Below are 24,267 nucleotides of genomic sequence, written 5' to 3' on the forward strand. Positions count from 1 at the left end.
TTATGAACAACTCTAAATTAAGTATATTATGACACAATATTGTTATACTATCCCTTTTCTTATGTTCATCAATTCTGCATTTGTTTTATCCGTTTTATTTATTTATTTGATATTTAAGAGATGAATTATTTTATCCAGCAAGAATGTAAATTGATTTACAAAGTGATAGCAAGGATGTAGATGTTTACACTTTTTTTAACAGTCAGCTGAGCAGACAGTTTTAGAGACGCAGGCAGCCCCACAGAGCAGTGAAGCCTCCAGTCAATCCCCCCAGCCCAGTGCAAGCTTCAGTGCAGGTTTCAGTCAAGCCCCACAGCCCAGTGCAGGCTCCAGACCAGCCCCGCAGCCCAGTGCAGGCTTCAGCACCGCCCCGCAGCCCAGTGCAGGCTCTAGACCAGCCCCGCAGCCCAGTGCAGGCTTCAGCACCGCCCGCAGTCCAGTGCAGGCTCCAGACCAGCCCCGCAGCCCAGTGCAGGCTTCAGCACCGCCCCGCAGTCCAGTGCAGGCTCCAGACCAGCCCCGCAGCCCAGTGCAGGCTCCAGACCAGCCCCGCAGCCCAGTGCAGGCTTCAGCATTGCCCCGCAGCCCAGTGCAGGCTCAAGACCAGCCCCGCAGCCCAGTGCAGGCTCCAGACCAGCCCTGCAGAGCAGAAGTTCAATTAAGTGTGCTCTTTGTAGCGAAGATGTTAATGTGGATGGTTTCAGTGAACATCTTTCAGACAACCATGTCCAAGAATGTTGTGATCAGTGTGGTGAAAAAGTCTGGGGTGCAGTTGGACTGTTTAACCACATTGACAAGCATCATCGTTTGATTAGTCTTTCAGATGGGGACAGAACATCTGTGGATCCAACATCATCCATTGCACAGTCATCTGCATACATCGAAGACCAGCAAAGAGCTCCACAAACTGCAGTACAAACACCATCACAGGACATTACACTAAGGCCTCCAGAAGTAAATTGGCTGAGTTTTCTCCCCAAACAGTTCTGTCGAGTGCTCAAACCAGCAGACCAAAAGTGGATAGCTCAGTGTCTGTATGACACCACAGGACGACTGAAGCAGCAGTTTCCACAAAACTGGTTTCATCCACCGAGTCCCAGCAAGCCTATTACTTCAACTCCTGATCCTAGCAGTTACTTTAGGCAGAGGATGTTTCTGTGGGCACCAATGAGGATGTGGGGTATTCCTCTGAAATGTACACGGTGCAATAGGAAGATGCATCATTCAGGCATTTATACTAAAGTTAGGGAAGTCATTGATGTTGACTCCACATATTACTTAATTGGAGTGGACTACCCTCGCTGGAGTAAATGTATGATACCTGTCTGCCCTTGGAGTTCAGAGATCCTTAAACAGCTGGATCCCTCCCACAGAAATAAATTCCCCGCTGTTCTCACCTCTCACCTTGCCCTTGACAGGAAGTGTGCGACTTTGATGAAACCAAGAACTGCAGGAAACAGCTCCAGTTTCTTGAAACAAGTGCTAGAAGAAATTCATAGTGAGGAGTGGGCAAGACGGAGTATAGACTACCTGACAGACTGTGAGCTCCACAAAAAGAGATGTGCCCTGACCCAATCGGAAGTGGTTTATGAGCAGCCCCCGCCTTTTCGCCCCCTACCGCTGGCACAGTGGTTTGAGACTGCCCATGCCGATGAAATCCTGAATCACCTTGATGAGCTTAAGGGTGTTGTAACATCAACATATGGTAGCATCCTGAAGCTTGATTCTACCAAAAAGGTAAACATAAATACACATAAAGAGCCAAATGCATGTTAAATTATATTGAATATACCAAATTGTATTATCTTAATGCATTTATACAGATTACTAAAAAGCTTGCTGGTGGCATTGCTGACACTGCTACCTGGATGACCAACATTGGTAATGAATTTGGCCAAGTTCTGAACTGTGTCCTAACCACGGGTGAGGGAGCCGGCTTAGATGACTTGTGTCAGGGCATTGTAAAGTGATACAGGGATGCTAGGGAGCCAGATCCAGCTGCGATTTATGTTGACAGGGACTGCTGCAGCGGGACAGGTTTGTCAACTTAAGCCATTACTTAACAGGAATGTGTGTGCATTTATACATTTCTAATCCATATAAGCAATAATTTTTGGCATGTGTCTCAATGACAATAAATCATAGATCTGCATGTTTCCCACTAATTTAGGAAAATGGTGTTTAGATGGCTTTTTTAGGTGTTCATATTTTGTTCATGTTCGTTCAGATGCAGAACCCTCTAAAAGCCACCTCTGTCAAAAATGAGATTATAATGTTGATGAGTGAATGATGAGTGAATGCTCTCAAAGTAAAGTATATGTTACTCAAATAATCTTGCTTCAAAGACTTCTAAATAACGCTCAGCCCATTCTGAATTATCTGCTATCTGCTATGGAACTGAACCTAGGAGCCTGATAAAAATGTTTCTTTAAAAGAAGTGAAATCTGACGGATTTAGAGGCTTAAGAGAATATTTATAAATAGCATTAGCATATTTTTAAATGATACAAATTTAAATCTAAGAAGATGTGTAAACTCGCTCATTGTTTCTCATTGGTGTAGGTGTTACTCCAGTTCTTACCTGGTTTCGACCTTGGAAGTTCAAAGTTCGCCTTGATGTTTTCCACTTCATGCGACGGTTCACTGCTGGTCTTACAACAGAGCACCATCCACTGTATGGCACTTTCTGCTCCAAGTTGTCCAGTTGTATCTTTGAATGGGACAAGGATGACTTCTCTCACCTTAAAGAAGCGAAAAAGAACATACTTTTTAAAAAAACTTCAGGGGCATATTCCAACAGAACTGACCGACACGACTGGTTTGCGCCTCATTAATCCAGAGAGCATGATGCACGTTTGGGAGGTACAACAGAAACATTTACCCTGTATCCAAGACCCGCCTGGTGTTCAGCTTTACACAAAGCTGGGCTCTGGGTTACAGAAGGGTGACAAGGTTCTGGATGTACTGCGGTGTGGCAGAGGGTCCTCTTCTCTTGAAAGCTTTCATCGCCATCAGTGCACTTTCATTCCAGGTATGGTAACAATACCAAGAATATCATGTCTGTAATTAAGTAGTGTTGTCACAATAAAGGAATTTCTAAACTTTGGAAGAATACAACAAAAAACAGTTTAAATACGACTTAAAAAAAAGTAAAGTAAAATAAAGGAATTCAATTTCCACAGGTTGAGTTAACAAGTGAATTAGCTTTAATTGGTAGTCAGCTTTGGAAGTTCGTAGAGGGGTTTATAATGGTATTTTGACAATGTCACACATTTTTCCTTACAGGGTGGAGATGTAATGCTGTACATACTCAGATGTACATGCTTGAGGGTGCATCGAGATGGAACATCAACCGGGCTCTTCAAGCTGTGGACATGAGTGGTACATCACAAACTAAAATCTATGTTGTACGTTTAATGTCCCACATTAATGTCCTCAGCAAAAGACTCCTCGGATGTGCACTCCTGCAAGAATTCATAACCCATGGGAAACCCACAAGTAAGATTCAATACTGTACATTCTCTTACTATAGTAATACCAGGCTTTGCTGTGAGTTTGAATGCTGCCTAAACGCTAACCATTCATTCCATTTTTAATTCATTCCATTTTTAATGGAATGATCATTGCTGTAACGGTGGTCATATCTATTATCTATCTATACTGTTATAAGATGTGTCTGTGTGTTTTCAGCGTATTTGGTTGAGTTGTCTATGTGTGACTTTATTTATTTATGTATTTTTTTTAAATCACATTTTTTTTTATTCATTTCCAACACCACATTCATCACATTTACTGTTATGATTTAGCCTGATATATTCCTCTTTTTACAATATGATGCCTCTTTTTGGCAGATGAGCGTATAGCAGTGGAGTACTTGTTGGCACAATCTGGCAGAGGAGACCTACTTTCTCCACTGGAGCCTGGTGAAATCACTCTGCCAGAGATGCAGGTTGAAGTTCAGGAGGATGAGTGTCTGGATGTCACAATATGTGATGCAGCAGACATCAGTTTAAACACACGCACTATTGGCAGTTCCAGCAGTCATGATGATTTATTGACCTCTTCTCTGGTAATATACATTTTCTTGAATTAAATTGAAATTGCATAGGAATGTTAGCTTATATGAGCAATACATGAGTTGTTTTATAATTTATATATTCAATTTAAGTAATGCTCTACAATGTTTAATTGGTATACTTACAAATGTTCAAAAATTATCTAGGAAACCCCTGTTCCAAGTGGTGGCTCTCACAGTCCTGACATTGAAGACATGTCCTGCGCTGGGCCCAGCACATCATCTCTGGTAAAGACTCTAATACGTGATGCTTATGCTTGTAATTTGTGAAGAACAGTTTATCAAAGAACTGTAATCCAGGATTTCGTTTTTTTTGGCGGTGGATAACCTGGCAGGGTACCTTATTAGCCTCAACCGGACTATCACTGCTTTGTCAACCAACGAGATAGCAGAGATCTTGCGGTTGTATTCGTGTCTGCATGCTATTGATCAGTCCCCTTCCAAGTATTCCCTTAAGTGCAAGAAAAGGATCTTGCCAGGTCCTTGGAGAGCTTCTCGAAAGCGTAGTGGCTCAGCCCCTGGTCAGCAAGCAGCTGAGAGGTGAGTTAAATTGTGGTGCACCTGTGTTAAAGGACATTTTTACAGTGTGTGCCATCATAAATTATCCCTCACTTTTCATTTGCATAAAATAAAAATTCCTAATTAGTCTGTATGTTTATAAAGCTCCAATGAACCATAGAATAACATACAAAATGCATTAAATGCATTGTTTTATCCACAGACTATTCATGACCCATGGCCAGGCAGCTCAGAGACCTGATATCAACAGGATTTCAGAATGCATCGCACTCAAGCTTTTGAAGGAATTCAGGGAAGCCAGAAACAGACCTAAAGACAATAAGGGCAAAACCTTTCCAATTACACAGGCAATTGTGATGATGTATTGTCACATCAAGCAGCTGCTTGAAGACTGCCGAGAGCTGCTCGACAAGACCAACCTGGTGCTAGTTACAATCAACAACACTACAGTGTCATCTTGGTGAGTTGGTTATTGCCTTCCTAATTTCACTTTAGTAGCATATTCCTTATAACAACTTCTAAATTAACTATTAGTTTGCATTTGTTTAGAATGGTTTAATTCACAGTGTTTATATAACTCTTGAACTGAAGATGTTTTTTTTTTTAAAAAGGCTTCTTGACCGACAGAAACGAACTGATCGGGACACCTTACTGCAAGGAGTGGAGCTTCCCCAGCAAATTGGTATAGCGAAGGAGCCACTGCCAAAGCCAAGGGAGCTCCCATCTGGACCTGTTGAACATGGACATGTTCCCATTGAGTTCAAGGAGCCTGAGAATCGGGAGGGTGAGGCAGTCATTCGTCAACGTAAATATGCACGAAGTGGAACTGCAGTGTCTTCAAATGCACTCACAGGCACTGGGCTAGGAGACACATCTCCATATGACACAGACTATTCTCCTGCTGCACAGAATAATTTCTTCTGTCCTGAGGCACAGGACTTTCCTGGGTGGAATACCTGGTCTGAGTGTTCTGATTGGTCTTTTTCACCCGGGTATCCGTCATCAGCTCCACCCCCACCTCATGGTTGGTCTTCCGTTGCACCCGGGCATCCATTATCAGCTCCACCCCCACCTCATGGTTGGTCTTCCGTTGCACCTGGGCATCCATCATCAGCTCCACCCCCACCTCATGGTTGGTCTTCCGTTGCACCCGGGCATCCATCATCAGCTCCACCCCCACCTCATGGTTGGTCTTCCGTTGCACCCGGGTATCCGTTACAGCTCCACCCCCACCTCATGGTTGGTCTTCCGTTGTACCCGGGTATCCATCATCAGCTCCACCCTCACCTCATGGTTGGTCTTCCGTTGTACCCGGGTATCCATCATCAGATCCACCCCCACCTCATGGGTGGTCTTCCCTTCCACCCGGGTATCCATCATCGGCTCCACCCCCACCTCATGGTTGGTCTTCCCTTCCCCCTGGTCAACAGCCATTAGCTCTGCCACCACCTGAAAACCGACAACGTGCATGGAGGCTCCACAAGGCAGCACTTGAGGATGAACAGCGTGTGGCAAGAGGGGAGCCACCAAAGAAAAGGCAAACAAAAGACGACTACCACTATCAATCCAAAATCTGTGGCAAGTCAAGAAGCAAAATTACTGGTCATACTCAGCTTAGAGGAAAATGGTACTGTCCAGCGTCGGGCCAGAGCATTACAGAGTGGAAAGACTCTTTGTAGGCAACAAACAAACATTACCATACCAACACCACATTATTTTATTTTTTTAAGAAACTTGTCTTAAATCTAGTTACAGTAAATTTTTAGTAGTGTATTAGGTTAACAGAATTTGAAGGATAGCTCTCTCTATTTCTTATTGTATTCTAGTTATTGTATAATTATTGTTAATATTTAATATTGTATTTAATAAATGTTTACTATTACATCTAATGTATCTCATATATATAAGGATTTTGGAAGTGTATATTAGATTAGATTAGATTAGATTCAACTTTATTGTCAGTACACATATATAAGTACAGTGTAACGAAATGTAGTTTAGGTCTAACCAGAAGTGCAATTAGCAAGTGCATGATATACAGTGTGAATAAATACAGAATACAATATTAGGAAAATACTATACAATGGGCATAAAAATACTATTATGAAACTATTATGAAAATACTTTACAGAAGGAATGTTCTATGACAATATGACAGTCGGTATGTACTATGGACAATATATACAGAAGGCTATATACTGTGAACATTAGTGTACAGGTGGTTATGAACAGATAACAATTTAGACTATACAGTAGTGCAAGTGACTTAGGTGTGCATTGATTATAGACATTAGCTATTAAAGTTGCAGTGCAATAGAAAGTTAATGCGGTTATTAAAGGTATGGTGCAGTATATGAGTTAATGCAGTTATTGAAGTTATAGTGAAATAGATCGATTTAAAAAAAAAAAACATTACAATTACTTGGATCTAAATGGGCACTTAGGTATTTTGTTGATAAAATTGAATACGTTTTTTTTACCTTTTGTAATTATAATATTAAATATACTATAATTTTACTTCATTTTTTGCTCAATCTTTCTTTTCCCCCTTCTTCTTTCTTTTTTTTTCTTTTCCCCCACCATAACAGTCCATTTTGCCCCATATTTGGCCGAGTGGTTAAGGCGATGGACTTGAAATCCATTGGGGTCTCCCTGCGCAGGTTCGAATCCTGCCGACTACGTTTGCGGTCTATTAAGCTCAGATGTTGATTTGTATCTCTAGAGGCGAAAGAGCAAACTTCATCTCGGCCGAGCCCTGTGCAGCCGTCTGTTAGCTCGCTTTGATCGTGTGGTTGGTTAGTACTCTGTGTTGTGGTCTCAGCGAATCTGGACCGAGGCAACTTTTTGGGGGGGTTGAATAAACTGCTTCCCGCTCGCTTTGGAAATGTGTTGGTGGCGAACGCCTTCAATCGGGCGAACAACGCACTGCAATTTGTTCAAAAAGAGCCGCGCCAAGCACTTCTTCAGCTGTTCTTTAGAATGTTTAAACCCAGCTCATCCAATCACTGCTACTACACGTGCAGAGAAATGAAAAGTCTTTCCGACTTGCATTGAAAATGTAGGGTCGCTACTCCGATTCTTAATCTCTTGGAAACAGTTGCAGTCCGTATTGCGCTTGCTGAGGTGTCAGGCATGGTCCAGCAGTCAGGACTCCTGTTTTCACCCAAGCGGTCCGGGTTTAACTCCCGGCTTTAGAAGCCAAAGGCATCTTTTCTTTCAGTGTGTTTGCAAAGCCGTATTGTTTTAGAGTAAGACTCTGTTGAGTAAGCTCCACTGGCGGGCCTCAGCATTTTGGGGTCAGAAAACTACAGCTGCTCGCCACAAAGCTTTCATCCCTGGGTGGGCTTGAACCACCATCCTTTCGGTTAACAGCCGAATGGGCTAACCGATTTCGCCACAGAGACAGTTGTCAAGGATTTTGCTTGGACAAGTTGGACAAGTTGGACAAGTTCACGTTTGTTGCAAGTTTATTGTCAGCACCTGCTCAGATAGGTAGAAAATCTTCTGCGATGCACTTCAAATGTGTGATTGTTATTTCGCTTCCTCTGTGCTGGGAAACAGTTGAAGTGCACGTCGGCTCCAGGTCGGAAGGAGACAGCTAAGGCGTCCCATATGGTCTAGCGGTTAGGATTCCTGGTTTTCACCCAGGCGGCCTGGGTTCAACTCCCGGTATGGGAATTACCATTTTCTCAGTTGGTTATTTTAAAATGAAAAAGCTGCTGTTTCACGGTGAGGCTCTGACGAGTCAGCTGTGTAGGAGGTAAAAACAAATAGCCACTTATCTCGTATATCAGCCTTTCTTGGCACCTTCTACATTTTAACTCCTTTGCACAATCCAAACTCGAGTGAGCAAACAGTCTTTAACCTTGTATTATATGGTGCGTCCTGAGGTCTCAGGCAACAAGTGCTGGACACAAAGTGCTGCGTTCTGGGTGCCGACAACTGAAAAGTACAGAAGGTACATCTGGGACAATTTTTACGAGATGTCTTTACACTATCTTGACGTTTTTAACCACACCTCTACATGGAGAAAATCTTAAACATCCAAAAGAGCTAAAGTGGGCAGTCATGTGGGTACAAAAAGTTCCCTTTGGTTCTAAAACGTAATCTCGGTGAACAACTTCCTAGCAGCAATTAGTGTGCGACATCAGCCTCACGGTGTTGTTAACAAGCCGTACACACAGAAAGAAATCTTGACCCCGACGTGATTTGAACACGCAACATTCTGATCTGGAGTCAGACGCGCTACCGTTGCGCCACGAGGCCTCTCGCTGGGCAGACGCCAACGATGGCGCCACAGAGACGGACAGTTGCACGAAAGCCATCAGGAGACGGCGGCACAAAGAGACGTCAAATTTGTTGTTCTCGGACAGAGCAACGGTTTGACTTGGAAAGAAACAGCAGAGGTTTGCAAAGTCATAACAACGAACGTCGCCGCACGAAAATATAGCGTCCGTCTTCCGAGAGCCGCCTTTGCAGCATAACGGTTAAGTCGTCAAGTGTTCAGTATTTTCCAAGAAGCTGCCTGACTGTTCTGTCACTAAGCCTGGGAACCGAGGCCTAGGTGAAAGACACCACGATCAAAAGTCATTTGCACGTCCAACGTGGGGCTCGAGCACACGACGCTGAATCTTATCCTCTACCGACCCTGACATTAAGAGTCTCATGTTCTACTGACAGAGCATACCTTGCTGCACATAAGAGCTGACAAAGCAGGGATGACCCACAAGGACACTCAAGCTCCCCGTCGGGGAATCGAATCCCGGTCTTCCGCGTGACAGGCGGAGATACTGTCCACTATACTAACGAGTACTGGCTTGCAATTGCGGAAATGTTTTTGTGCCGAACTGCAACCGATATCTCATAGCATTCTCTTTGGAAAAGATTAGTTTTTTGATATTGGATGTGTGCAGTAGGAAGGCTGCAAGCTTGGCTAATTTAGAGTGTTGTGCAGACTTTCTGAATCCTCCTTTGGACCTCGGTGGAATGGTCAACACATCATCACACTTTAATTTGTTGGTTAAAAGAAATTCAGTAGAGGAAGAAGGACGCCGTACTCTATCCATTTGCATTTTTCATTTGGCAGATGCTTTTATTCAAAGTAGGAGAGCATATGAACCATGTGTCAACACGCTAAACAGTACCATTGTTCTGATTCAGCTAGAGTTGTCGGAGATTGAAGATTTGTATTTTATTTCTTGGAAGATCTAGATGCTAGTACCTGTGGTCGGTAGGATGCTAGCTTCAGGAACATCTCTTCAGACTTGGCTTTTGCAGTATTTTGTTGATGGAAGAGAACTTTGTCTCATGGCCCCTCCCAGAGTGAATTATCAGGTAGGAGCCTCGACCAAATATTAGCCCCTTGAACATTGCGGTGCGACATAGGAAGCACACTGGGCCGAGAGCTGGTGGGTGCAGCTCGAGTTTCTCTTGATCTACGCATAAATCTTCTGCCTTTTACGAAAGATTTCCGCAGAATGAAACCACCGTGAGTTTAATGTAATTTTGGACGGCTCCGCTCACAGCAGGCCTTCGTTATTGTGCCAAGAACCAGAGCGTTTAAGAATCAGCCTCAGTCGGATTGCTTCTGTACATCGTTGTCTCCTAGCTGTTTTGGGACTCTTGGTTTCACCACGTTTGTTGCAAGTTTATTGTCAGCACCTGCTCAGATAGGTAGAAAATCTTCTGCGATGCACTTCAAATGTGTGATTGTTATTTCGCTTCCTCTGTACTGGGAAACAGTTGAAGTGCATGTCGGCTCCAGGTCGGAAGAAGTTAGCTAAGGCGTCCCATATGGTCTAGCGGTTAGGATTCCTGGTTTTCACCCAGGCGGCCCGGGTTCAACTCCCGGTATGGGAATTACCATTTTCTCAATTGGTTATTTTCTAATGAAAAAGCTGCTGTTTAGCGGTGAGGCTCTGACGAGTCAGCTGTGTAGGAGATCAAACAAATAGTCACTTATCTCGTATATCAGCCTTTCTTGGCACCTTCTACATTTTAACTCCTTTGCACAATCCAAACTCAAGTGAGCAAACAGTATTTAACCTTGTATTATATGGTGCGTCCTGAGGTCTCAGGCAACAAGTGCTGGACACAAAGTGCTGCGTTCTGGGTGCCGACAACTGAAAAGTACAGAAGGTACATCTGGGACAATTTTTACGAGATGTCTTTACACTATCTTGACGTTTTTAACCACACCTCTACATGGAGAAAATCTTAAACATCCAAAAGAGCTAAAGTGGGCAGTCATGTGGGTACAAAAAGCTTCCTTTGGTTCTAAAACATAATCTCGGTGAACGACTTCATAGCAGCATCACAACACTGTTTGTACTGCATTTGTGAAAAACCATCTGGTTTTCATCTTTTTCATTCCAATGTAAATTTTAACACTTTAAAAAAAAGGTCATCATGCAGAAAAGGGTCATTTTTTTTCCTGGAAGGGTAAAGGTTGCGTTTCGTAAGGGACCGCTGGGATATCTTCTGCAGGATCCAACTGACCAGGCGAGAACAATAAAAAACAACCTATCTTTGCAGGACAAGTCGGCACCAATTAAGCTGGAGCTTGTGAGACAAAATGCTCTGAATGTGGTCCGTCAAAGAGGAGGTGATGCCTCAGACCAAAAAGAAGTTTTTGGTGAGTACATCCTGCAGTTTGGGAAATACAAGGGGAAGTCCTTCCGGTGGCTCCTTGAAAATGATGTGGGGTACACCATCTATCTGATGAAGAACCTTCAGCAAGAAGAGGCTGCAGGAGTCACAATGACCGAGGGGCACAGCAAGAGCAGCCTGGTCTCTTTTATGCAGTACGCCCACAGCTTTGAGGAGATTCTGTCTCTTTTACATTACACGTCCAAAACTCCAGCTGCAACAGCGGCATCACCAGGCGACGATCAGCTGGTTGGTTTCGGAGCTCGTGCCAAGAGTACATGGAAGGAGATTTGGGACGGCAGAGCTGATGGTTACGCGTCCTTTGTAATGGGGGCTAAGTGTGTCCGAGGGACACGGATGCATAAACTGCAACAATACCTGCTGAAGCAGCAGCAGTCTGCCCTTCCGCATGTTCCTGCCACATCTGAGCCCACAGGTCAGTTGTTATTTCCCCTCATTTGGCCTTCAGAAGAGAATCTTTACATTTATGTCAATAAGTATAAAGATACTTTGTGCTTTACAAAGAATAAGGTAAAGTATGAAGTTACATTTGAAAAATTCCAAGTGCAGCGTAAAAGCAACCTTTAACTCTTGTTTGTCAACCATACAGAGATGGATGAAGACGCTGAGCTGGAGACTGCAATGCTGAACATCACCCCCTCTAAGCTACTGGTGCAGTGTGAGTGTTTTTTTTCTTAAATGACATCTTGTATTAAATAAGTTGATATATTTAATAAATGTTCCCTAATTTTTACATTTGTTAGCGCCAGCATCATCTGCGTGCTCAGCTGCTGAAGTGAAACACTCCACAGAAACAACGACAGGTTTTTATTCACTTTAGTGTCAGCACTTTTGTGTTGATGAATTATGAAATTAAATGTTCTCCAAAACTGAATATGATTTTTTTTTGTCTAAATGTGTCAGTGTGTTGGCCGTGTGTCACTAACAAATCTGTGTGCTGTTGGCATTATACTAACTGTTCAAGGGGCTATGAATTGATTCCCCCACCACGATGAACTGATAAACCCCCATTCTGGGTAAGTGCTCACTTTGACTGTAAACTTATAAATATTTCAGTTTATTAATACATGAAGACGTGCATGTTCTTGTAATTACATTGTTTACATTCCCTGTTTAGTTTAAAATGTTTGTGACATTATTTGAGAAGGCTTAATGCATCATTTCATTCATTCTATTAAAGTAAGCAGATCTCTTAAGACTATTGATATTATTAACAAGATGTTATGTCTTGCAGAACCATCTACTGTCCTTTTGAAACCACTGATGGTCACTAGAAAGGAACTGCGTCTGTCTCCTGTGGATGGTAAACACATTTTATTTCCGCCTCTCTGATCATATAATTGTCTTCTTTATAACTTTGAATTGAATTTTTTTCTGACTTCCTTTTTAAAGCACCAGCTGTGCCAGCTCTGAAAACACCAGTGCCCCTTCCTAAAGAGCTGATGTTTCTTGTGCAGGAACCATCAGCTTCCACACAATCAAAAAAAGGTGTTTCAGCGACAGGTGTGTTCTAATGTCAAGTTTATGGATACATTGAATCATACATTATAAATGCATGTTTTTAAAACTATCACCTCTTTTACAATGTGTCTCTCTTCATCAGAGGGCAGTATCTCTCGAGCGTGCAGGACCCTTTCTTTTGAGGAATCTAACAAAGATGGTAAGAATGGGTTGCATTAGATATATATGGGTTGAATCATTTCTATGTTTGGAATTGTGAATTTATAGAGACCTCGTCACATGTCTAGAACGTTTTTTTTTTGTTTAACTTTGTTTACAACAGCTTTAATTATTTTATTTGTGCTTTCAGAACCATGTTCCTCTGCTCCTCCTCCTTCAGTGTGTGTTCCACCACCTGTTCGACCGGCAGCGCAAAGTAAGAGAGTATTCTGTGGATATAAAAGTTATTAACATATTTAATATCTGTAACAATACTTTATTATTTTTTCTTATTTTCAAACACCCAGGCACACCAACCCTTCCTAGAGTTCCTGCTCCACAGCTTCCTGGAAATGATAATGACACGCGTCAGTGGAAGTGTTCTCATCAACAGAGGATCTGGATGAAGACTGAGTTGGAATCCATGGGTCTGTGGCCAGGCTCTCCTCCTGTGAGCAACCCCATGAAGACCGTGTCACTGTGGCGTTTACCTCCTCAACCTGAGCTGATAGACACAGTCTCTGATCTGCCGTCAGCCAAATATTTTCAGCTTCATCCTTTTTTTATTTGGAAACCTGAAAATGACACCTTGATGGCTAGACTTAAGAGTAACTATGCTCTGCCATGCATTGCGGGGTGTAGCAAAGCACAGGTCACGTGTGCAGGAGTCGGTAGACCTCGTGTGATCGTGGGCATCACAGGTCAGTACTACCTCTTCTCATCTCGGCTGTGCTGCAAAGTCTGCAAGAAAAGGTGGTATGCAGACAACCCACAGTGGCTGGAAAAGCTCCCCAAAAGGTTTACAAATGTACTGCCAGCAATTCTTACTTACAAGAAGGCCATCTGTAGATCTGTGATGGATGAGCTGCGGCGTACCGGAAAATCACCCTCAGACATGGCCAGGCAGGTGATTGAAATGATGCACCTGAAATTTGAACGTGCCGACTTTGCCTACCTCCTCAGTTGCCAGAATGTCCTGGATTCCGAGGCTGGAAATTATGGACAGAAAACCATCACAGGATTCCTAAGAAATGAGACCAAGCCTCCTCCCTTTGGCGAGTATGATGATCCTGATGGATGGAATGGAATCTCTGTGTCTGCAGACTACCTCACTGACTGCCTCCTTTATGAGTACCAGCGACAACAGGTAGCTATTAGAAAGCTACTGCAGGGCACCTTTGGGCAGGCTTTACGTTCTGACCACACCCGGAAAGTGGCAAGGAAAGTTACATTTACCTCTGGCACAATGTCATCTTACGCCACCATGAACAAAAACTGGATGATCCTTTCGTGGGTGATGGTGCAGTCTGAGACGGAAAGGTCAATGGAACCCATGTATCAGGGCCTAGCAAACCGGTACAACATTGCAGGAGTGGAAAAGGCAAGGTACCATTGGGTGGACAGGTGAGTCATTTGAATCATGCAATCGTTTGCCTGCATTTCCTCACAATTCACCATCTGTGCACGTTCTTTTTACTCATAAACTGTTGTTTAGACCTATTAATACTGTAGTTTTAATATGTAATTATACTACAATTAAATTTAATTATACTATAATTAAAAATATATATATTTCTGTTTCAGGGATTGCTGTGCAGCGTTCAGGGTGCCAGATCTGCAGGCTGGAGAACATCTCAACTGGAATGCCTGGAGAACTGCTGATGCTGATATTGCCGAGGCCACTTCTGGTGAACTGCAAAATGCATGCGCATCAAGATCTCGCTTCAATCAGCACATCAATGTCAAGCTCGACCTGTTTCATTGCATGAGGCGCTTTCACCGGGAGTGTGTTTCCGAGCATCATGCTTTATACAGCTCCTTCACCCAGTTCCTGTCTGCTGCTTTCTGTGTGGTGGATCAAGAAGACCTGATGAAGCTCAAGAATGCCTATGCGTTTTGTGCTATTCAGCCAGCCAACCCCACCAAGCAGCACATTCGGGAGCACTGCAGAACAAAGATTCCTGGTTCTCAAGAACTTCTCAAAAGGATTGAGGGGGTCATGCAGCACTTCCATTTGGCAGCTGATCCAAATGGTGTTCACCTCTACAAACCCTCTATGTTGAAGACATGGCGCATTCAGCGTGTCCATATTTTGAGGGGATGTCTGAGTGATCCTGAAGTAGCAGGTGAGATCCTGTATAGGCATGGTGGGACACTGCAGCTTAATCACGTCCAGGGTGAGGGAGCTAAAGTTGATGTCTGGGTGCCAATAAGAGGCACATCACAGCAGGAGGGCTACCACTTCCACCAGGCTCAGTGGGTCACCGGCACACGTGTTTCCTCTGAGTTGTTTCAAGCCCAGGGGATGATGGGAGTGGCACGTTGGAACTTTCAGCGCCTGGTGGACCTGAAATCACCAGGTGTTCGGCTTCCTGGTGTATTTGATCCATCCCTGATCGCAGATCTCAATACTGCGTCTGAAAGGGTGTTCGGAATGCCCAAGTATCCTGCCCTTCTAGTGTCCAGCAAGGATTCTGGGGAGAGGTTTGGGCTAGACTATGTGGAGCCTGGATGTCGCCCTGTTGTGCTAGATTGGGAAAAGCACAAGAGCAAAACTGATCTGCCATTAGATCTTCCCGAGCAAAGCAGACCGTCCACTGCCAGGGCTGGATACCTTTCATCTGACCTTGATCCACATCCAGAGTCAGGTAACGCTTTTTTAAAAGAATATATAGGACGTTATCATACACTTTATGTCTTTAAAGTGACTCTATTAATGCTGTTTTGTTCGTCTAGGATCCATTATCACTTTGCCTGCCCCCTTGCTGTCCTCATGCCATGGTGCTGATGTGGATCTTCAGCCTAAGCCAGGTAAACATTTTACATATGTACAGTGTCATGCTTAAAATGCCCTTTTTCTTTACACATAAAACTAAATACTTGCTAAAAATACATCTTGATGAAAAAAGTATTTCTGCTGCTGCTGTTGTAGAATCTGCTGATACGCTGCCTGTGTCATTGTTCCACCGTGCCTGCACAGAGCCTCAGTCAGAGCCAGGTGAATATTCAAAAAAATCGAAAAACTACTTCAGACACAGCGACTGTGGCACTCTCTGACAGAGGGGATCGAGACTACTAGTGTGCCAGTGGTTAAAATTAATCCTGCAGTTGTAAACCCACCAGCACTTGCTCTGACCACACCACTTTCACACGCAACCATTGAGAGGATCGTTGAGGGTATTATGGAGAAGCATCAACAGCAACAACAACAACAACAACAACCAGAAAAAAAAAAGAAACAGATGAAGACTTGTGCTGCCTGCAGACAGCCCAAGTCTCGCTATGAAAGTGATGGTTCCTCCATCCATTTTTTTACCAGCAAGGACCTGTTGGGTACTTCTACTGTTTCACCAAGGTTTTTAAGGCTTATAGTGATGAAGGGCTGACAAATCCCATAATGCCTTTTAAAGATTTTATGGAAACAGAGTTCTTCCAGAGGGAACTGGATGACACAAAAAAAAGGGTGGAAGAGAAGGGACAGCAAAAACGAAAAATTCCTGAATCTCCGCATGTAGGTCACCTGTGTCGGTTTTGTAAAATGGAACTCAAACAAGGTCCAAACAGTCCACACATACGGGCTTTCCTGGAATTGCTGGGAAATATGTTTATTGTCCTGCTAAAGTATATTCCATATACAGAGAGCAGGGTATGGAGAAAGAGATGACCTGGAAAGACTTTCAAAAGTCTACTTTTTACAATATGGAAAGACAGAGATGGGTTTCTGGAAAAAAGTAAATGAGAATTTTTCACGTGTAAATATCTTTTGCTTGTTTGTTTTGCCTTTTAAAATGTTGAGAAAACAATAAAAACTATCTAAAAAAGCACTTATCTTCTACTCATTTTTTATATTTATATACATACAAATAAATGGCAAATATTTTCAACTGATGTAAAATATATTTTATTTACAAATGTTATAGCACTACAAAGGTAAGAGACATATGTATTGTAATCGGAGTTTAAATAAAAAAATACTCTTCATAAATGTGAATACATTCGGTGCTGTTAAAAATATTATTTTATGTACATTTGATCAAAAATCCTACAGGGTAATAACATATAGAGAAGAGAACAATAAAAAATTATTTCAACACTGACATTAAGAATATTTTGTTATGGACATCAACATTTACATTTCAGATAACCTTTTAATTGTTACGAATTAAAGTTCATAAGAATAGAGTTTTCAAACATTTATTGTGGTTAAAGAAATGATAAATAAAACACCATCAATGAATATATTCTCTCAACATTTTCATTTAACCCAATTTCAATTTAAATCCTTTTAATACTTATACTTTGTCAATATTCCAACATTTTAAAAGGTTGCTTAAATGTAATAAAAAACTCATAAATGTTTGTAAAACAATGTTTCAGAGTTGCTTCGAGTGGGATTCGAACCTCTGTGCAAACGAACATAAAAAAAAGATGTGAAAAAATCTGATTGGCTGTGACATCACTCAAGGACCTGGGACAACAGGAGAAGAGCTTCAATCTGATTGGCTGTCAGTGGATACCACCTATCCACGACCGGCCGAGGGGCTCATGCCAGGGATTGTTACCGCCCCGATCTTTGACCTTTGTACTAAAACGTTTAAGCTGTCAGGCAAACACAAGTGAATTTCATCTGTTTACGTGCAGGAAAAGTGTTGTACTTGTGGAACGAGGAACCACATAGAAGGTGGAGGATCTTTGTAATGACAACGTAAGACGATGGTAGGATAACAACTAGGTTTCATTAAACCTCGAGTTAAAGTAGCATTTGCTGCTTTCACACTGACAACAGGCCAACAATACACAATGACCCAAAGGTCAATACAACCAAGGCAAAGCGGAAAATAAATATAACAAATTGCCCATTTCTGAAACGTTAATGTGATTGTACACACACACACGTACTATAAAGAGAATATTTGGGAAGAGAGATTTTTCATGATTAGCCTTATTTTGACAATTACCCAACAGTAATGGAGGATAACCCTTTTCAAGAAACTACAAGAAAAGGGCAAGGAAACGAACCACCTCACATATCCACACTGGTTTATTGAAAATGCAAGTTACACAGCAAAAAAAAACTTGTGGAATCTTAAGTGACAACTTGATTGTCTCTGATCGTGAAATGTCCTGCATTACGTTGCTCTGGGTAAAAGCAATGCGCACACCATATGGGAGATTCTTGTCATTTGTGTCCAGGTGCCATAGCGAGGAGAGACAAGGGGCACTGAAGGCTTTTTGTGACTGAATATATGAACAGTATTCAACACGAAGACCTTTTTCTGCAAAGGTGAGCCTCGACAGGTAGCATAGGGAGGGCTAAGTCGCACAAAGGAAGCTCCAAAAGCCTCTAATATGGAGAATAAGGCCGTCATTCCCTCTACCTCTCGAATGCCAAGCGAGCGCTCTTTCATTTGAGCAAATTCCTGCGCATTATCGGAGAAAGACGCGCATTGCTTTGGCTCAATGAAACGGGGCACAAGTGGGGAAAATGCTTTTCCAAAGCGCCTTGAAATCACAATCGCCGCACACCGCTCGGCTCGTTGGTCTAGGGGCATGATTCTCGCTTTGGGTGCGAGAGGTCCCGGGTTCAAATCCCGGACGAGCCCTGCTTTTAGCGTTCATCGTATTGTTAGGACACTCAAGGTGGCATTATGGCAATCCAGATCATGAAAGCAGGAGACCGATGGCCTGTTAGCTCAGTTGGCTAGAGCGTGGTGCTAATAACGCTAAGGTCGCGGGTTCGATCCCCGTACTGGCCAAAGGCTTTTCTCTGGCATTCTGTTCCATAATTCAGGGCTTCAGCGCCAGGGGTCGTCCGCGGACTACGATTCGCAAGTCAAGAAATCTTCAAACGTGGCCGAAATAGCTCAGTTGGGAGAGCGTTAGACTGAAGATCTAAAGGTCCCTGGTTCGATCCCGGGTTACGGCATGCGTCCCTCTGTCCAATGCTTTGCTCTAGTTATAGTGGAGCTCTTGCATTCACAAGACCGTGCGCTCTTTTCTTCGGAATCTGGCATGTCGAAAACAGCTTCTCGTTGGGTTTCATGGTGTAATGGTTAGCACTCTGGACTCTGAATCCAGCGATCCAAGTTCAAATCTCGGTGAGACCTCTCATTGAAAGTCTACACCTTTTCGAGGGGCTCATGCCAGGGATTGTTACCGCCCCGATCTTTGACCTTTGTACTAAAACGTTTAAGCCGTCAGGCAAACACAAGTGAATTTCATCTGTTTACGTGCAGGAAAAGTGTTGTACTTGTGGAACGAGGAACCACATAGAAGGTGGAGGATCTTTGTAATGACAACGTAAGACAATGGTAGGATAACAACTAGGTTTCATTAAACCTCGAGTTAAAGTAGCATTTGCTGCTTTCACACTGACAACAGGCCAACGGTACACAATGAGCCAAAGGTCAATACAACCAAGGCAAAGCGGAAAATAAATATAACAAATTGCCCATTTCTGAAATGTTAATGTGATTGCACACACACACGTACTATAAAGAGAAGATTTCGGGAGAGAGTTTTCATGCTTAGCCTTATTTTGACAATTACCCAACAGTAATGGAGGATAACCCTTTTCAAGAAACTACAAGAAAAGGGCAAGGAAACGAACCACCTCACATATCCACACTGGTTTATTGAAAATGCAAGTTACACAGCAAAAAAAACTTGTGGAATCTTAAGTGACAACTTGATTGTCTCTGATCGTGAAATGTCCTGCATTACGTTGCTCTGGGTAAAAGCAATGCGCACACCATATGGGAGATTCTTGTCATTTGTGTCCAGGTGCCATAGCGAGGAGAGACAAGGGGCACTGAAGGCTTTTTGTGACTGAATATATGAACAGTATTCAACACGAAGACCTTTTTCTGCAAAGGTGAGCCTCGACAGGTAGCATAGGGAGGGCTAAGTCGCACAAAGGAAGCTCCAAAAGCCTCTAATATGGAGAATAAGGCCGTCATTCCCTCTACCTCTCGAATGCCAAGCGAGCGCTCTTTCATTTGAGCAAATTCCTGCGCATTATCGGAAAAAGACGCGCATTGCTTTGGCTCAATGAAACGGGGCACACGTGGGGAAAATGCTTTTCCAAAGCGCCTTGAAATCACAATCGCTGCACACCGCTCGGCTCGTTGGTCTAGGGGCATGATTCTCGCTTTGGGTGCGAGAGGTCCCGGGTTCAAATCCCGGACGAGCCCTGCTTTAAGCGTTCATCGTATTGTGAGGACACTCAAGGTGGCATTATGGCAATCCAGATCATGAAAGCAGGAGACCCATGGCCTGTTAGCTCAGTTGGCTAGAGCGTGGTGCTAATAACGCTAATGTCCCGGGTTCGATCCCCGTACTGGCCAAAGGCTTTTCTCTGGCATTCTGTTCCATAATTCAGGGCTTCAGCGCCAGGGGTCGTCCGCGGACTACGATTCGCAAGTCAAGAAATCTGCAAACGTGGCCGAAATAGCTCAGTTGGGAGAGCGTTAGACTGAAGATCTAAAGAAGAGCATTAGACTAGACCAACCTTAAGATTTCATGGGTCTGGACAAGGAGTTGCGCCGCATGCTCAGTGAGAAAGTGTCTAACCTTTCTAATGTTAAATAAAGGATATTAGCATTACCGCGTTGTCTTTGCAATATGATCATTGAAGGACAGCTGTTGATCAAATATGACACCGAGTTTCCTGGCTCTTTTTGAAGGAATGATTGTGGTATTGCTTAAGTTTGATTGTGAGATTGTTATGCACCATGGGGTGTGCCAGAAAGACGAGTAGTTTTGTCTTGGCAGGGTTCAGCTGGAGGTGATGCCCTTTCATTCAAGCAGAGATGTCTTCTGGGCAGGCTGTAATGCAAGTATCAACTGGGTGAAACGAGATGTATATCTGGGTGTCGTCAGCATAACAGTGTGTGGGGACGTGACCAGAAAAGCAGGAGACAATGCTTGCATTTCTACAAAACTTCTTTATTTTGTATTGCCATACACCATAGCTGACCCTCCTCACGGAGAGGCCCAGCCAGCCCTCTCAAAAATACAGATAGGCAGCCTTTTCTACCCAGAGGGTCAAACCAAGTTCACTGAATGGGTGACAATTGAAATTCATATACATACAGTAAAACTAAACCATAATTAACAAACAAGTTAAATAAATGATTTTACATGAAAGTAAAGTATTTTACCTTACAATAAGTAAAAATAATACCCAAAGTAACAACAAGAATAAAACATTTACACAACACATAACACAACCCCCCCCCTGCAAACTTAATAAATGAACCAAGCCTACATTACCCATAATTACTGAGGATCAAATAAAAAGGGAACCAGGAAAGCCGCACACCCTCTTAGACCCCGCCCCCCAGGACCATGCTGCAGCCATGAACCCAGAGTTGAAGGTATGAGAATTAACACAACTTCTAAATAAAGTAAAGAAATGAAAACGACTTGTGTCTTTCTTCCAATCTAATGTGCACATTAGACTAGAAAAAGAACAGAAAACATTTCCAGTAAATTAACCCCACAAACATGTAAACAAAATGATAGAAACCTAATCCACACATTACTGAAGGTGATGTGAAATCTTCACACAGTGATACGAGAAGACATGTGCTTGATGGGTCCCAAGGAAGTTGTGTAGATGGAAAAAACAATGGTGACAATCAACAAAAGAAAGCTTCAAGCTCCAATGCATGCTGGGTAACATCATAGAAGAAAACTCATTCATGACTCCCAGCATGTATTTGAGTTGATCTGTTTATCTTTTCTTTTTTAAGTTTGATGATTGTCACCATTGTTGAGGTTTTCATCATGACTGTTGATGTCAAAGAGTGCCTAGTAAATTGCCTGTTTATTTTATCATAAATAATATTATGGAAGCAAAAAAACATTATGGATGCAAAAAACAGCATATAGTTTAAATCATATATTTCATTAGATTTCCTCAATGTATAGTTGTTTGGCTGAAAATGTACACAGTACCAGTCACAGGATTCCCCCAGAACGTTTTGATTGGCAAATGTTTTTTGGTCCTACGCCTTTCACATATGATATATTATTATAAAAATATGATTTGACCTTTATACTTCTTTGTTGCTATCACAATGTGAAGAGACTTCCAAACAGCATGACAAATAATGATTCTAGACAGGATCACCCCCCCCCCTGCTTTTAAATAAGCCTATCTCTGCAAGCCTGTGAGAAAATGAACCGATCAGACTTCGCACCCCTTCTGACGTAGGGAGCCGTTCTTATTATAAAATTATCGCCCCTTTTTCTGAAGTTGTCCACCCATAATTCTGCAAGAACAAAGCTACATGCAAGCTACATGTGTGAATTAGTTCCGACACCATGGCAAAAGTAAGAAAAGCAGATCAAAGCATGATTACTGTTCTGTTGTTGGCTGCACAGAGCAGCACAGAACACTGTTCCCAGCCTCACAGGAGACAAGAGACTACAAGGATTGTCCTGTGTTCTGTTACTTTCACTTAGAGAAAACACGATGCATTTGTCTTGTGTACCTTAACTTATAGAAAGCAGTGTGCATGGTTTTTCAAGCAACGGGTTTGACGTGCTGCTTTCATTCACCTTTTGTTCTTCGTAGCCTGTAATCCTATGAGCAATTGTGAAAATGGCCGGGGGTTGCAGGAGTGAAACATTCTGTACAAAACAGATTCGATTCTATCACTTTTGTAACCCTCTGGGTGTGGATTATATTCAATTCAAGTTTATTTATATAGCGCTTTTCACAATGTGCATTGTTCCAAAGCAGCTTTACAGGGGCAAACAGGAACAATACAAAAAAGGTATAACACAGCACAGTGCATGCTGTTTATAGAATGAGCAAGATCATTCTAATAAATAATATCTAATTAATGAATAAATAAATAAAAGCAGTCTCCCGCTGAGTAAGCCAACACTGCCCTGCTGTGGCGAGGAATCCAAACTCCAATGATTGATTAATGGAGAAAAAACCTTGGGAGAAACCAGGCTCAGCCGGGAGGGCCAGATCCCCTCTGACGTGTCATAGCTGCACTCAGTGTCCCCGAGCAAATATCCACAAGGAAGAGCCCACCATTCGCAGCCCAGAAAGTCCCACTCGCCGAAAACCGTGCAGGTTCAACCCGGTCCCACTCCACAATCGACACCAGAAAACAGAGGAACAACCAGGGAAAACAGTAATGGCATGTTGTAACTTTATTCCTCTGTTGTCCGATATCGACCACAAAACAAGGCAAAACGGGACCCACACAGCCCCAGCAAATGAATCCCTCAACCACAACCAACGAGCCCCCTCACTCCCCACAAACACCCATCCAGGAACCTCCAATCAGGGCCACTGAAAGCAGCTATAACTTCAAACTGTGATGTAAGTTTAGCATTAAATACCAAGTATTGTAATTTCAGCATTAATGTGACAAGTAGTCCGTCTTTGCTCTTGGTTGGGGATGAAGTGGTCTAAGTTGCGATGGTCCGATGGTCGTATTTCTCTTGGGTGGTGGTGGAATTGCCTTAGATGTAGCTGGGATGGTCAGTCAGTCTGCAGCTGTAGTTGACGTAATCTCTATTTGGGGATGGGCATATGCCGATCATCTGGACCTGGCTGAATTTCTTCCTTCCTCAGAATGGGCATCCCGAGGCGGAGGCAGAAAGAGAATAATTAGAGTAGCTGCTGTTCATTAACTATGCATTAAGTGAAAGCTTGGCTGAAAAGATGTGTCTTTAGTCTTATTTAAATTAGGAGAGTGTGTCTGACCCTCCAATAGTATCAGGATGGCTCTTCCAGACTTTATGTGCTACGTATGAGAAAGCTCGACCCCCTTTGGTGGATTTAGTTATTCTAGGTGTTACCAAAAATCCTGAGTTTTGAGATCTTAGAGAGCGTGATTGGTTGTAATGTGATGTAATGTGAATGTTTTTGGTGCTATAAGTAATATTTCTGTTTTGCTAGAGTTTAAAAGAAGGAAATTACTAGTCATCCAATGTTTTATGTCTTTGATACACTGTATACATGTATATGGAAAAAACAGGGCCCTAAAACCGATCCCTGAGGTAATCCATAATTTACTTGCGTGAGATTTGACAATTTCCCATTTAAATGGACATATTGATATCTGTATGTTAAGTATGATCGTTCTTCCGTTCTCAGCCCAGTGCAATAGGCCTCTGCAGGACTATGCTCAGGAGGTTGACGCCAGGAGGGCATCAGTCCCCGAGGTGCTGGTGAGTGGCTACCTAATGCCTGGGATGGACAACCCACCATATTTTCATCAGCGGGATGAGTTGGTTTATCAGCCGTTCCCACAGTTAGTGGAACGGCTGCAGCTTCGAGAGGGGTGTTACAAAGACTCCTCTCACAGCTGTTTG

The 24,267-nt window shown here is 42.9% G+C and overlaps 12 non-coding genes across 12 annotated transcripts; 10 read left to right on the top strand and 2 right to left on the bottom strand.

Annotated features, from left to right (window-relative positions):
* Positions 1-7,189: 7,189 nt before the first annotated feature.
* Positions 7,190-7,274, top strand: trnas-uga (transfer RNA serine (anticodon UGA)). Its single transcript has one exon. It is a non-coding gene; the product is annotated as a tRNA-Ser (tRNA).
* A 649-nt stretch (positions 7,275-7,923) lies between these two features.
* trnan-guu (transfer RNA asparagine (anticodon GUU)) lies at positions 7,924-7,997 on the bottom strand. The gene has a single exon. It is a non-coding gene; the product is annotated as a tRNA-Asn (tRNA).
* A 202-nt stretch (positions 7,998-8,199) lies between these two features.
* Positions 8,200-8,271, top strand: trnae-uuc (transfer RNA glutamic acid (anticodon UUC)). Its single transcript has one exon. It is a non-coding gene; the product is annotated as a tRNA-Glu (tRNA).
* A 516-nt stretch (positions 8,272-8,787) lies between these two features.
* Positions 8,788-8,859, bottom strand: trnaw-cca (transfer RNA tryptophan (anticodon CCA)). The gene has a single exon. It is a non-coding gene; the product is annotated as a tRNA-Trp (tRNA).
* A 1,149-nt stretch (positions 8,860-10,008) lies between these two features.
* On the top strand, positions 10,009-10,125 carry LOC130416232 (U5 spliceosomal RNA). The gene has a single exon (XR_008906065.1). It is a non-coding gene; the product is annotated as a U5 spliceosomal RNA (small nuclear RNA).
* Positions 10,126-10,380: 255 nt separating this feature from the next.
* Positions 10,381-10,452, top strand: trnae-uuc (transfer RNA glutamic acid (anticodon UUC)). The gene has a single exon. It is a non-coding gene; the product is annotated as a tRNA-Glu (tRNA).
* Positions 10,453-18,452: 8,000 nt separating this feature from the next.
* trnap-ugg (transfer RNA proline (anticodon UGG)) lies at positions 18,453-18,524 on the top strand. The gene has a single exon. It is a non-coding gene; the product is annotated as a tRNA-Pro (tRNA).
* Positions 18,525-18,603: 79 nt separating this feature from the next.
* On the top strand, positions 18,604-18,677 carry trnai-aau (transfer RNA isoleucine (anticodon AAU)). The gene has a single exon. It is a non-coding gene; the product is annotated as a tRNA-Ile (tRNA).
* Positions 18,678-18,774: 97 nt separating this feature from the next.
* Positions 18,775-18,847, top strand: trnaf-gaa (transfer RNA phenylalanine (anticodon GAA)). The gene has a single exon. It is a non-coding gene; the product is annotated as a tRNA-Phe (tRNA).
* A 109-nt stretch (positions 18,848-18,956) lies between these two features.
* Positions 18,957-19,028, top strand: trnaq-cug (transfer RNA glutamine (anticodon CUG)). Its single transcript has one exon. It is a non-coding gene; the product is annotated as a tRNA-Gln (tRNA).
* Positions 19,029-20,042: 1,014 nt separating this feature from the next.
* Positions 20,043-20,114, top strand: trnap-ugg (transfer RNA proline (anticodon UGG)). The gene has a single exon. It is a non-coding gene; the product is annotated as a tRNA-Pro (tRNA).
* Positions 20,115-20,193: 79 nt separating this feature from the next.
* Positions 20,194-20,267, top strand: trnai-aau (transfer RNA isoleucine (anticodon AAU)). Its single transcript has one exon. It is a non-coding gene; the product is annotated as a tRNA-Ile (tRNA).
* The last annotated feature ends 4,000 nt before the right edge of the window (positions 20,268-24,267 follow it).

This window comes from Triplophysa dalaica, unplaced genomic scaffold (genome assembly GCF_015846415.1).
Source record: "Triplophysa dalaica isolate WHDGS20190420 unplaced genomic scaffold, ASM1584641v1 Contig2, whole genome shotgun sequence".
NCBI lineage: Eukaryota > Metazoa > Chordata > Actinopteri > Cypriniformes > Nemacheilidae > Triplophysa > Triplophysa dalaica.